This window comes from Dermacentor variabilis, chromosome 6 (genome assembly GCF_050947875.1).
Source record: "Dermacentor variabilis isolate Ectoservices chromosome 6, ASM5094787v1, whole genome shotgun sequence".
NCBI lineage: Eukaryota > Metazoa > Arthropoda > Arachnida > Ixodida > Ixodidae > Dermacentor > Dermacentor variabilis.
Window position 1 is genome coordinate 48,529,297 of NC_134573.1, and position 13,734 is coordinate 48,543,030.

Genomic DNA, 13,734 nt, shown 5'->3' on the forward strand with positions numbered 1-13,734 from the left:
GCGTCGCGGCATATCTACCACAACCACGTCGCGGAAGCCTAGTGCCACCCTGCTTAGCACTAGCCCCCCTCTCCCTCCAATCTGTGGACTTCTCTGTTTCCTTTTTTCCCCTCCTTTTTTCACTTTTCTACTCTTATCTCCCTATTCTTTCTCTTCAACATTCGAATAAAATCAGTTGCTACCCTTGTGCCGTTGGCTTCTTTGGGCGCCATAAGAGAAAGGGTAGTTGAAGGACGCGTTACGGCTCCCGGAACGCTTGGAGCCTTTGTGCACTGTCATGAAGATCGATCCACGTTGTTGTTAACGTAGAACAAGGTGTAAAATAGAATTGATTGATAGGAAAGACATAGAGGTCGACCTGAGCTACTGCGCTCTAGTCTGCCACTCTGTATTGGGGAAGAGGGAAGGGGATTGAAAGTACAGGGATGGATGATGATGATAAGAGAAGTGGTGAGTGCTTATGTACATGCGACGGTTGTCTTGCTGGATCCGCTCGTCGAGCTTGGTGTCCTGCAGAAACTGTCGACATATGGCTGTCGACATAAAAAGGGCCTTCGACAACGTAAGTCACAAAGGGATACTGGATGGACTTGCAGATACGAGCTGCGGTCAAAAGACGTACCAGTATATCCGAAGCTTCCTCAACCAGAGAACAGCAGTTATCAAAGTAGGAAACGACGAATCTGAAGTCATCCATCCTCCTAACAAAGGAACACCACAGGGTACGGTGATTTCACCTACACTCTCCAACATAGCCACGATCGGACTAGCTAAAAAGCTCAAAAAAATCCCCGACGTCCGTTCTTCCCTATACACGGATGATATAACAATATGGATAACCAAGGGCAACTTGGGAGAGAAGGAGGAGAAGCTTCAACGGGCAGCCAATATAATAGGAAACTATACCCAACAAAGAGGACTCCAGTGCTCTGCAGAGAAGTCAGAACTCATTCGCCTCACAAAAACCAAAAAACAAGGAACTGACCCGAGACTCAAACTCGAGATCAGGCTGGAAGAGAAAATTATTCCTGAGAGGCCAATAGTAAGAGTGTTGGGGGTGTGGCTGCAATATAATGTCAGAAGTTTACACACTTTAAACACGATCAGAAAAACAATGCAACAGATTAACCGGATGTTAGCCCGTGTGGCTCATAATCGGACAGGAATGGGGGAACAAGACACCCTCAGACTGGTGAAAAGCCTGGTCATTAGCAGACTAATGTACACCCTACCTTACCATACCATGAACAGGGAGAAAGAAGAAAAGGCTGATAAAATAATAAGGATGGCATGTAAGACAGCCCTGAGGTTGCCACGCAACACATTAAATGAGAAGCTTCTAGCCCTCAGCCTCCACAATACATTTCATAAGCTGGTTGAGGCCCAACTCAGCACAGAGGAGTCGATTGGCTCAAACAACAGTCGGCAGTGCTCTTTTTCAAAGAGTCAGCCTCGGAGAATGCACACAAATATACCAAAACGTCAAAGGTCTACCCTGCCAGATTACAGCTTTGTATGGGTTATCACCTTAGACACCTTAGACATCTATCAACCAAAGGACAACCAGGATTCCGTAAAGGCTACTCAACCATAGACCATATCACACTATCAGTCAGTTGATAGAGAAATGTGCGGAATATAACTAACTCTTATATGTAGCTTTCATTGATTACGAGAAAGCGTTTGATTCAGTCTAAACCTCAGCAGTCATGGAGGTATTACGGAATCAGGGTGTAGACAAGCCGTATGTAAATATACTGAAAGATATCTATAGCGGCTCCACAGCCAGCGTTGTCCTCCACAAAGAAAGCAACAAAATCCCAATAAAGAAAGTCTTCAGACAGGGAGATACGATCTCTCCAATCTTATTCACAGCGTGTTTACAGGAGGTATTTAGAGACTTGAATTGGGAATAATTGAGGATAAGAGTTAGTAGAGAATACGTTAGTAACCTACGATTCGCTGATGATATTGCCTTGCTTAGTAACTCAGGGGACCAACTGCAATGCATGCTCACTGATCTGGAGAGGCAAAGCAGAAGGGTGGGTCTAAATATTAATCTGCAGAAAACTAAAGTAATGTTTAGCAGTCTCGGAAGACAACAGCAGTTTACGATAGGTAGCGAGGCACTGGAAGTGGTAAGCGAACACATCTACTGAGGGCAGGTAGTGACCGCGTATCCGGATCATGAGACTGAAATAACCAGAAGAATAAGAATGGGCTGGGGTGCGTTTGGCAGGCATTCTCAAATCATGAACAGCAGGTTGCCACTATCCCTCAAGAGAAAAGTGTATAACAGCTGTGTCTTACCAGTACTCACGCATGGATGAGGAACCTGGACGCTTACGAAAATGTTTCTACTTAAATTGGGGACGACGCAACGAGTTATGCAAAAAAGAGTGGTAGCTGCAACGTTAAGGGATAAGAATAGACCAGATTAGGTGAGGGAACAAAGCCGAGTTGATGACAGCTTAGTTGAAATCAAGAAAAAGAAATGGGTATGGGGAGGACATGTAATGAGGAGGGAAGATAACCGATGGTCATTAAGGGTTAGGGACTGAATTCCAAGGGAAGGGAAGCGTAGCAGGGTGCAGCAGAAAGTTATGCGGGAGGATAAGGCAAATAAGTTTGCAGGAACAACATGGCCACAATTAGTCCAAGAGTGGGGTAATTGGAGAAGTATAGGAGAGGCCTTTGCACTGCAGTGGGCGTAACCAGGCTGATGATGATGACGGCAATTGAAGAGCAGCACACATCTACTGGCGCATAAGAAGTGGCTCAAATTGGCAGAAAGGTGCTTAATGAGGGCTACGACAGAGCGAGTGCTACTTACCCAGTGCAGCAAGTCGGCATCAAAGAGTTTCTGCGAACATCGGTACCTACGCCTTCCGGCACCTGCAATGACACATGTCGACGTGAAAGAGGTTCGCTGAAGAGCGGCAGGTATGGTTACATAGCCTCATAATCAGTGACCCTAATTGTTTCGATGTTTGGTTTCCAAGCCTCTTTCCTCAGTGCAGCATTGCGCTGGGCTACCCATTCGACCATGGACTATCCAGTTACACAGGTAAGCTTGAAAATAGTTACACACAGATGCTATACAGACATCTAGCACATAATAGTATTTGGACCAGGAAAGACCAGAGACATCATGTTCAAGAATTCAACCCCAATGACAGACCAAGCTACGTCTGCAGCCATCGTACCTTGTACAACCGAGGGAGCATTCTACTTTCCGTCAACCATGGTAGGATGACCCGCAGATCCTGCTCGCGAAGTTTGAAAGAATGTAAGCGTACAACTGGAACTGAAAGAACACGTTAAGCCACGTGTCCATTTTTCTTTGAAAACGCCGTGTAGTAGCTCGAAAATGAAGAAGATTCGCTAACGACATGGCACCTGTTTCGAAGCAGGTTCCTCAAACTTTCAAGAACGTAATATGCCTCAAGAACCCCAAATGGGGTATTTGAGGTACTAATAAATAAATATATAAGCAGTCAAGGCCATAGTGGTTGTCGACCCCCTAATACAATTCCAATGCGAGTGCAAGTATCTTCACGGAGTAAATTACCTCTATGTTTCGCCACGCGAGCAGTGTATTCTCCGCGGCGTCCGCACTAGGTGTCCGTTAGCCCAACGATTGGGACGTCCACAGCAGCCGCATCGTGCCCCACGACTGCATGCTGCACTCTGCACCTGCTAAAGTAACACAAACGTATCTTGTACTCCAGATGACCTCCAGCTCTGCTATCACTGTGGAGAAGCAGACAATGTCGATAGCTGTTGCACTTACGGCTAAAAGGGACCACGATGATCCCCCGTCAACGCTGCACGTTCATAGCCAGGCGAAGGACCTTTTGATGTCGCCGACTAGCCTGCCAAAACTCACTAGAGATCCCGAAGACCTTCGCGTTCGCTGTCATTAGGCTGGTAGCTCTCCCCGCAGCGCTGCGAGTACACTGGCCTAGTGCGCAGCTGGTCTATCAACCAATATCCTGAAAACTGAGAGCAGCGACCGATAGAAGTGTGGCTGGTGTACGTCGAAATGGGGAAGATCCTCCGTCGCCGACTACGATGACTTTGCAAGAACGGTGTCCATGACGCAGCAGTGACACGCTGATACCCAGGCGAATCTAGAATGAAAGTAAACGTTACCACAACGAGATTTCACGACCTCACAAAACAGCCGTGGGCCAAGGCGACGCAGCGGTGACTCAACGCCACGACGAAACTGCAGCGCCAGACCACGAACGAACAGGCGAAAGGAAAACAAACCTTAGCGTTTAAGTAGCATATGTGGGTTTCTTTACCAGTTGCCTTCAACCAAAAGATCACGTACTCGTGATGCATGCGGCAGAAAGCATGTTCCACATCCGGCACGAATGTTTGTGGTGACGCTGGCTAACACTCCCCCCCGAAATTAACTTCTGTTGTTTCACGTGCCACAACCACTTTCTGATTACGAGGCGCGCCGTAGTGGGGGACTTCGAAAAATTAAACGACCTAGGGTTCTTTAACGTGTACCTAAATCTAAGTACACGCGCGTTTTACATTTCGCTCCCTTCGAAATGCGGCCACCATGGACGGGATTTGATCCCGTGACCTCATGCTTAGCAGCCCAACACCACAGGAATTAAGCAACCTCGGTGGGTGCTAACACTCCGAAGGTTATATCTTGTAGTAAAAATATAAATACCAAAGAAAGTGGATGGGAAAGCGGCGCCTGGGCAGCTCAGCACAATGTGTTGGCGGGCTAGTTGGTGCGGATCCATAAATACTTCGTTTAGCGCAAAACAACGGACACAAGAAAAGGCGCCTTGTCCTGTCGCCTTTTCTTGTGTCCGTTGTTTTGCGCTAAACGAAGTATTCCTGGGCAGCTCGATTGGTTAGAGCATCGCACGAGTAATTCGAAGACGTGGGATCGTTCCCCACATGCGGCAAGTTGTTCTTTCATCGAATTTCGTTGCCAATAATTTATTATTTCTTTAATTCAACTATTAGGTACAAGTGATTTCCTCTATTTCGCCCTTGGTGCTTTGTTCGTTGGCTTCTATTGAAATGGTCATAGATGAAATAGTTTGCTCTAGCCGGTAATTGTGAAAACTTGAAGCCAAATATTCAGTGATAGAAGACGAATGCGTAGCCATTATTTGGGGCAGGGAAACAACAGCTATACAGTAGGCACTTCCAAGTCGTAAGGAACCACCATGCCATCTGTAGGCTTTCAAATATAAATATCAGTGACATCTGAGGCCGCCTCACACCATACTAATACTCCAGCAAATTCAGTTCAAGTTTACAATTCAGAAAGGAAGCACTCTAATGATAGCCTGTCATGTATCGCCACTAACCAGCCACCTCAAGATGAAAACATCTACAACGAAAGAAAAATTACGAACGACTGCGCCGAACAGCAACGAGACGACCCTTAAGTAAGAAGCTTTGTCGAGTACTCAGAAGGCAAGGCGAACTTTCTCCATAGGATATTTAAACGCGGGCTGCCTACATTTTGGTAGAACGACGCGATGATAAAAATATTTCTTGCCATTCCTAATAAGACTATCTGCTGCTTGGGCCCTCGGCACAGCGGCCAGAGGTTCTGCGCGCTCTTCCCGATAAACTAACGCCAGGTCATTTTGGGGTCAGAAGAATTTAGAAGTACTACTTTCGAGGGTTCTCGATGATTATTACTGACCAGGCCTGATCGTCGGTGCCGCGCTTTACTTGAAGACATGCTGGGACTGTCAGCATGTATGGACTTTCAGCATGTCGGTCAGCATGTGACGTCTGGACATCGAAATAAAATTAGCAAAATTAGTTGTATGTTTTACGCCCCCTCATTGAGTGTGCGACGCGAACAGTGTTGTGCATTCTGGTATGCATGCGAGCTCCACTGATTGCGCTGCTATATACTCCGAGTCACGTATATACAGGCAACGCGCTTGAGCCGTAGATCGGACTTTCACGAGTGTGCTCGGTTCATCCGTTGTGATTGAGCGGTACTTGCTTTGTTCTACATAGGTTTGTCCAATAAACAGTTTATATCTCTCAGAGTCGTACCACTCTCTAGTACTTGCCTGTGACTACAACGTGACAATATAAATCTCAGTCACCATAGTCCTAGCGAGACAATAGTACCATACGCCGAGTCCGGGCTACAATGCATCGCACAAACATCCCAGAAAGTTGCAGCGCTTTCCTAGTTACAGCTTTTTTATCGACTGCAATCGAAGTGCCATGTGGTAACGTATTGTGCGGCGTAATCGTAACACAATTTTTTCTAGTAGGTACACAAAACCATGCGAAATACTTGTTCTTAGAATCTGAATTCTCAACACATACGACATGCTGCTTTTGAGAGGTTTTGTGTAAGTCAAAGTTTGAAAGCGGGAAAACTAAGTTACTTTGGAAGAAACAAAGAACATATCGCTCTGAACGTTTTGAAAATGAAATACTTCCGCGCACGCATCATAACGAATCATGGGGAATAATTCCTGTTTTTTAAAGCCTGTGCACTAGGTTGCTGTAGGTAGCACAGCTAGGTAGCACAGCTCTTTCAATGTTTCTTATTGGTACGACTACCCCACTTACCTGCTCTAAAACGAAATATACGCTGCTTCGTCTGTTTTTTTTTTTGTAGATATGAAATATCGGCATATCGTAAGTATACCGGTGTAGTCTGACGTGTGGACTCCCCATGTTTGTAGTGTAGAGACAATGCGTTTATTGCACAAATAGTTCCGAGTAATTATAGGCTCATCACCCAGGTACTTGAATTGAAGTTAGGTAAAACAGTGGCCAACTCGTGGCCGGCTGTGCTCTGGTACAGTGGTTTCCATGGTTAGGTAAAAGCAGTAGTTCCCCGTCTCCACCTTTGTGCAATTTTGATGTGGTAAGTACGCAAAACCTCATTGCCTAAATTGTGATCTTGCATGCAACGAATGAAGGCCTACCATGTAGGTCTAATAGCAATAAATCAATAAATAAACCTAGTCCAGACGCTGAGCTTAGCATCCACGATAGTCACGCAAATATAACCGAAGATGCGTGGGCGTTACAAGAGGTTCCCAGCAGATTTGCTCCCGAGCCTCAAAATCTATGCGAATGGACAGCATCCGTTTCTAGACAGTTGTACACGCTCAGCTTTGCATTCAGGAGCATTTCACGTGACCGTGATGCTACGGCATAATCTTGGAGCCGCTGTTTCTATAGAATACTGAAACCGGTCTTCGCGGGCACTCCACGGTGCGCGCTCGCGCGACAAGTAATGGCTGAACAACCGTGAATTACCAATTAGCCACAGTTTCCTATCATACTTCGCGCCGTAATGAAAGTATTCGAATTGCGAATCTAAGCTGCTGCGTACCGAGGAAAACATGGGCAACGAGCACGCATGCGCAGAAACCATGGCAAAATTTCACGTTCGGGTTACGTCTGCCTAAAATACACATTAAAAAAAATCCCGAACTTTGAACACCACCTTGGGCCCTCACTAAACCTTGACGGGGTCAAACGCACCAAAGCAATGCCTCTAGCTTTTTACTAAATTGGACATGATAACTGAGTAACTCGCGTTGTTTATGGAAGCAGATAATATTGTCAGCTATCGCTTACTTTTATCCACCTAAATGATCAAAAATACTTTGACAGTGTCGCTGAAAGGATGAAATACTGACAGCGATAGCAATATGTCTTTATCTATCTTCTTTAAGCCATGCGATCGGCCATGTGCATAGGGAATCACAGCAACTATCATTTTTTTTGTTCGCCTGCTTGTTTGCCCAGTAAAGTTGTTGTTTTGCCCAGTAAATTGGCCAAACGTACCGTTTTTTACGTTGTGCCACTACGTGGGTTGAGTATCAAGCATTTCTATGCACTTCCGCCTGATATTGGAAGCTGTCATGCACTTTGTGTGTGCATAAGCCGGAGTGCCCGAGCAATTTGCACACCATCGCTGAGCGATAGCATCAGCGCTCGTGCGTGCAAGTTCATGTCACTAGTGGAATGTAGAACGCTCTCCCTGCCCTGTCACAGGGTCACTTGAGTGGAGCGTGACGGTGCTTTAACTTGACAATTTGTAATTTTGCAGCGACGTTGTCAATGCATCGCCATCGTTTCGGGAAGACGCGCTTACCAACACTTCTAAATCACTCTATTCCCAGAAACGAGTCAGCACATGAAATCTGAGCTGGGATTAAGCCTCTCCCTACTAGGGCTATCTAGTTATAGCGATGTATTATGCTTAACTCAGTACAATTGCAAGTTCCATAAATTAAGCTATTCGTTATTTTTTTAATGCTGAGGCATGCTTGTCATTGACGGGTATACGCTCTCTTTCTTTGAGCGCCTGACCTTGAGCTCATTTTGATTTCTTGAGCTCATTTGGAAACACTGTGCCTCCTTTCAGCTTGTAATGAGCGTTTATGTTCTCATTCTCTTTCTAGTGTGTTTTACTGCTGCCTCGCTGTAGCATACGCCCGTATCATTGTAGCGACTATAAGAATGATTTCATGCATCTCTACCTTAAACGGTAAAACATGGTTTCACTGGTGATTACTCTGACCGGCTCCACTGAAAAAGTTTACCCGAAGGTAATGAAAGCAGACTGCTGAATATCTAATGAAAATATGCGCACCTAAACGCAAAGGCGCCCATACTGTGAACCTAAGTGAGCTATGGAACCTGGAATTGCGCGCATGAACCACTCACTACAACCACTAAACAAAGTGGACACCGTTCGTTGGCGTCAAAGCGTTGGTTGGTGTGCCCGTAATCAGGCGTAGTAAAGTAAATATAGCATTCCTATATTGTCAAGGCTGAACAATATTTAAATAATTTTTCTCCACTATAATATTAATCGTTGCGAGACAATGCCGCGAATACATCCTTGGTATTTTATTACGTGAAATTTATCACAGTATTAGGTGCTCAGGACAGATGATACGGCTGCCACCCAAGGTATCATAGAAAGTTATTGACAATTTCGATTATCTTGTTTATGATCTCTCTTATAACAGCCTCAGCTACATTTTGTATAGCATCTTTGAAAATTGTAGTGAACGTGTCCAGGAGCGTGTTGACGGCGGGGTCAGTCAGCTTCAATGCCTTCAAGCGAACATCGAGGCCCTGCATCGTTTTTATCTGGAATGACTTCAAGGACAACTTTGCGTTGCTTGTTCTGGAAAAAGAAAAGAGCTATATTAGGATGCTTCATGCTGCGCGCAGTAAACCTAAAAAAACGCGTGATCATGCGTACACTAAAAAGCAGATGCTGCACCTTTCTTGAACAACGAAGTGACAGAGATAAAAATGTTAATTATTTTCTTCACAGGACAATTCAGAGAATGAATATGGCTTTCGTTAAAAAGTTCAATCCAATGAGAAACTGCGGCATGTTGTATGAACGGTAGAGCTGGGGCTTTCCGTGGCCGTAGATATTTGGCTTAGTCTGTTCATATTTCCACTAGAAGTAGAGGGACTTGGACAACGCGGACTGTGAACCATTCCAGTAGCGTAGAGGTCAAGAAGCTGCAGGGTTGTGAATCATGAAAGTAGATCGCATCCTTCTTGAAGTCTTTGCTGTGTTGAGAAGGAGCACAGAAATTGTTCTAATATATTCCCCTGAAAGTGTCCACTGTAATTTTTCCAGACAAACACAACCGAGTTTACTGGCATGTGATCAATGTAGTCACGAAACCTCTGTACTGCTTGCATTGCTCTTGAAGGGGCTCCAGCCAGAAACCCTGTATTACGTCAGTCCTAAAGCCCCAAGCACACATATTTATCCCATATATTTACATGTGAGGCATTGAAAAATACAGCGATTTAGTTTTCTCACTCATGTGACGATAATCGGCACTTGGCGTACAAGTGCCATCTACCTTAGAGCACTCGTTATTGAAGACCCAAATCTGGATGTTGATAATTTGAAGCACTTTCTGCGAGCGCTTACGCGAGTTCATCCCTTAAGAGCATCTCTTTGTCATGTAAGAGGCCATGCGGTTTCTTGCTTAAGATTGTGGCGGAGCGCCGGTCACGCGCTATCTTGATCACATAAGCCACATGTGGGTACGTTCGAATGCAGTGTCCCAGCACCCAGTAACGCGATAATGTTGAAGTTAGCTGCCGTTGCTGGCCCACCCTTATATCTCTCCGTGCAGTTTTTCAAGTGAGACAGATGTCTGGCACGCTCCTTACTACTGACTGCTTTGCTATGAGAGCCTTGTGACGGGTTACGAGCACAGCTGATACCAGAGACCTGACTGGGACTATCAAGGCTCGTCACGAACACACCGTACCGACTACGCGGTAAATAGGTATGAGGCCCACCAGCAATTGCTTGAATCAATTTAAATTGATTGAATAGCTCGAAAGCCTTCTGACTGACCGTTATCTTCGCGCTGCCTTTTATATTTACGTATGTGATGCATTGGCCCAACACGGTGCCAGCACACTAGACCTCACACAAAAGACTGAGTAAAGCAAGAAATTTGCGGTTCCTGCTGGTTAAAAATCTAAAGTTCCCTCACGGTCACCCTGACAGAAACGACGCCATGCTCGACCGATTGACACACTGCAAAAGGAAGAGCTAGGTTGGCGACCATTTGCGGATGCAGCACAGTAGCAACGCAACAGAGGGCCAAGCTGTAACCAGGCACCAAGTGCTAGTCGCAAAGTGAGCAGAAAAGTTATCAATCTAGAATATCCCGGCGATATTCAAAACTTTACCGCTTATTCCAAAGGTATTCCAAAGACTGAAGGAGAAAGCTGCCTAACAATTATCCAGGCTTTAGGTGACAAGATTGGGTGCCCTGTCACTGCTGGTGACATTGACATTGTTCACCGCGTGCCTGCCAAACAAGGAACCAACATTATCGCGCGGTTCTGCTCACGAACAAAGAAGGCTGACTTTGCTTCGAAAGCGCGTAAAGCACGACTCACAGCAACTACAGTAGGGCTATCACATAAACCACCCACTTACATTTTTGTTAATGATCACCTCACACCCAATAATAAGCGGCTTTTTGCGCAGGCGCTAGAGCTCAAGAAGTCTAAAGGATGGAAATTTCTATGTACCGATAACTGTGCCATTAAGGCAAGAAAGTCGGAAAACAGCCATGTTCATCGCATATGTAGTGTAAATGATCTGCCAATCTTCAAATAAGTTCTTCCTTGCTTGCACTAACGTCTAATTCATCATGGCTGACTCAGTTTTTACTCTTGACGAAGCGAAAGCTCTCATTGTGGAAAAACGACCCACTTTATTCTTAATACATTGGAACATTCGTAGTATTCGTAGGCATCACGATGATCTCATCGCTCTTCTTTGCAGTCGTGATCATGCGTTCTCTTTCGTATGCTTATCTGAAACGTGGTTATCATCTCATGACGGGAATCTATACGGTCTTTCAGGTTACACTCCTGAATATTGTCATCATGAAGGTTATCGTAGTGGCGGTTCGGCCATTTTAGTAAAATCTTCATTGTCATATAAACGTCGCCATGATCTTTTTTTTCGTCATTGCCTCTGTGAATCAGTACGGCTAGAAGTAGAGAGTAATAACCTGCAGCTGCCTACCAAACGTAACATCATAATTGCATGCATTTATCGCTCACCTTCTTCCTCTTACATCGAATTTTGTAAAGAATTTGAGCAGTTACTAAACACAGTCACTGATCAAAACAAGAATATCGTGATATGTTGCGACATTAACATCAACATTATCAGCCCTGACAGTCAATGTTGCTCTGAGTACTTACGTATTTATCTTAGCTGCGGTCTCTCCTCACAAATTACAGCTTTAACGAGGTGTGAAATAGGCGGACCTAATACTTTAATTGACCATGTACTGTCGAGCATACCTACTGATCTTAGCACAGCTGGAATAGTGGAATTTGCCGTAACAGACCATTACCCTATATTTTTTTGCATAGGTTGCGTAACGCCTTCTCAACCAGCAAAATATGTCAGGACTTTCTTTGATTCTAATAAATTCACTGGTATGATTCGTGCAATTGACTGGGCTGACGTGCTTGAAGAGCAATGTGGCGAAAGGGCTTTTGAATCTTTTTTTGCAAAAATATCTGAATGCTCTAACTTATGTACAAGTAACACTACGGTTACGCGGTAGTTTAGCTCGCCAAGAAAGCCTTGGATTAGTGATTCTTTATTGCGGTCCATTAAAAAAACAGATAATCTTCGTAAGAAACCTAAAATCCAGCCATTCAATAATGCGTTGCGATCGCGCTTCTACACATATTCAAACGTTCTAACAGCCACTTTAAAAAATGTCAAGCGTAATTACTACAAAAATAAAATTAGAAAAAATGGAAGTGATACCAGACGAAACTGGCAGGTTATTAAAGAATTCTTAAACATCAGTACAACCAGAAATCGCATATCGTGTATGAACCACAATTCTGCAAATATTAGTGACCCTCAAGACATAGCTAATGTTTTCAGTGACCATTTTAGTATTGCAGACGGTAGTCAGCCTGATTCAACGTTGCTTAGTTTTCCGCGCTGTTCTCATTCATTTTACCTGTTCCCCACAACATCGCTGGAAGTATGTAACATTATCAATTCTCTTAAAACAACCGGTCCGGGCCTTGACTTGATACGCCCCTCTAGCATTAAGCTTGTGTCTAACGAAATCTCACCTGCGTTAGCACATATAGTAAATAGACTATTTATAGATGGCAACTTTCCTAATCACCTCAAGACAGGTAAAATAATCCCAGTATTTAAAAAAGGTGACCATAAGTGCACGAGTAATTATCGTCCTATCTCCATTTTGTCTTTCTTTAGTAAGGTCATCGAAAAACTTATACATAATCGCTTAACTAAATACTTATCCAAATTTAATCTTTTAACTCCTGATCAATTTGGTTTTTGTGATAATTTTTCAACTGAATTAGCGCTTATTATATTTACTGAGAGGGTCAAATTAGCCATCGATCAAGGCCTCTTAGTTGGTGCTCTCTTTATTGATTTCTCCAAGGCGTTTGATACAATTAACCATCGTATTCTTTTAAGTAAACTTGAATCATATGGCATTTCTGGACCACCTTTACAAATAATTCGCAACTACCTAATTGACCGACAATATATAGTCGAATTTAATGGTGTCTTGTCCTCATCAAAAACTGTAAATACAGGTGTCCCTCAGGGATCATTACTTGGGCCACTTTTATTTCTCATATTCATTAATGACTTGCCAGAAATATTAACACATGCGCACTACCTTCTTTACGCTGATGACACCACCATTTTCGCATCTGATAAAAATTTATTTGCATTGCAGGATAAACTTGACGCTGACCTAACGAATGTTCATTCATGGTGTGTAAAAAACAAGCTAACCATCAACCCATCTAAGACAACATTTATGGTATTCCATTCTTCAAAATCTTTGCCCATTGACTCTATAGCAGTGTCTCTAAATAATAATGTATTTGCAAGATCCACGTCTACTAAATTTCTTGGTGTAGTACTAGATGAAAACCTAAAGTTCCAGTGCCATATTCAATCACTTATTCAAAAAATCTCATTTGGTATTCACATCATAATAAAAACTCACTCTTTTTTCCAGCAAACCATTCTCATGTCTTTATATTACGCGTATATGCAAATCATCTCTCATACTGCCTGTCATCTTGGGGTAATACATATACCACACATCTTCATCAGTTAGAAGTTTTGCAAAAGCAGGCGTTACGATTAATTGCATTTCA